The sequence below is a fragment of the Gracilinanus agilis genome, unplaced genomic scaffold (genome assembly GCF_016433145.1).
Source record: "Gracilinanus agilis isolate LMUSP501 unplaced genomic scaffold, AgileGrace unplaced_scaffold42906, whole genome shotgun sequence".
NCBI classification, from domain to species: domain Eukaryota; kingdom Metazoa; phylum Chordata; class Mammalia; order Didelphimorphia; family Didelphidae; genus Gracilinanus; species Gracilinanus agilis.
The window spans coordinates 1-867 of NW_025376807.1; the positions used below are offsets into that span (position 1 = coordinate 1).

The window sequence follows — 867 nt, forward strand, 5'->3', positions numbered from 1 at the left end:
TTCTTGCTGTTTAGAATGTTCTATAACTTTAGAATAACATAAAAAATGAGACTTCAATGTTTCCTTCAGCAGCACATATACTAAAACTGGAACAATATAGAGAAGACTAGCATAGCCCCTGTGCAAGGATGACATGCAAGTTCTTTAAGCATTCCATATTTTTTCTGATAAAGGTCTCATTTTAAAAATATATAAAGAACTAATTCACTTTTATAAGCATCTAAGTCATTCCACAATTAATATGTGGTCAATGTGAATAGACAGTTTTCAGATTTAAAAATCAATACTATCAATAATTATCTGTAATAGTTTAAGAACTAAATCAGAGGAAGCGGAGCAACAATTTTTTCCCTCCTTTCACTCTCTTCTCCTCTTTTCATTTTCCCCTCAAGCCTCTATCCATGGAGAGTAAACACTGGGAAGGAAGAACACTGATCTTCCAAAGTGCTCACGAGACTCAGCTTTAGGAAGCAGATGACTGAGGCAAGAAGGTATGTGTGCTCCATTTCCTTTTGTTTCATGAAACACCTCTGGTAACGTCATGGTCATGATCATCAACTCCCCAAGAGCTGGAATTGGCTTTGTAAATGATGAGTTTTGCACATCACTCTTTTACTTCTGCAAATAGGTGTTTAATTCTCCTTGATTTAAAGCTTCCTTGACCTTAAGGCTTTTAAAGCTTTTAATCACATTATATAACTTTGGCATAGATGACAATTCAGTCTAGAAATAACCAGCATTGATGTAAATGAAATGCTGGAAGAAGTAAAGACGATTATAAAAAATTTGAACAATGTAGTTTCTTTTCTTAACCTTTCATCAGGATATAGGCATCTCTATAGGTTTCTGCACTGGTATTCTACACAC

General features: G+C 34.6%; 1 non-coding gene across 1 annotated transcript; it reads left to right on the forward strand.

Moving 5' to 3' along the window:
* Positions 1-56: 56 nt before the first annotated feature.
* LOC123255305 lies at positions 57-163 on the forward strand. The gene has a single exon (XR_006506755.1). It is a non-coding gene; the product is annotated as a U6 spliceosomal RNA (small nuclear RNA).
* Positions 164-867: the final 704 nt, after the last annotated feature.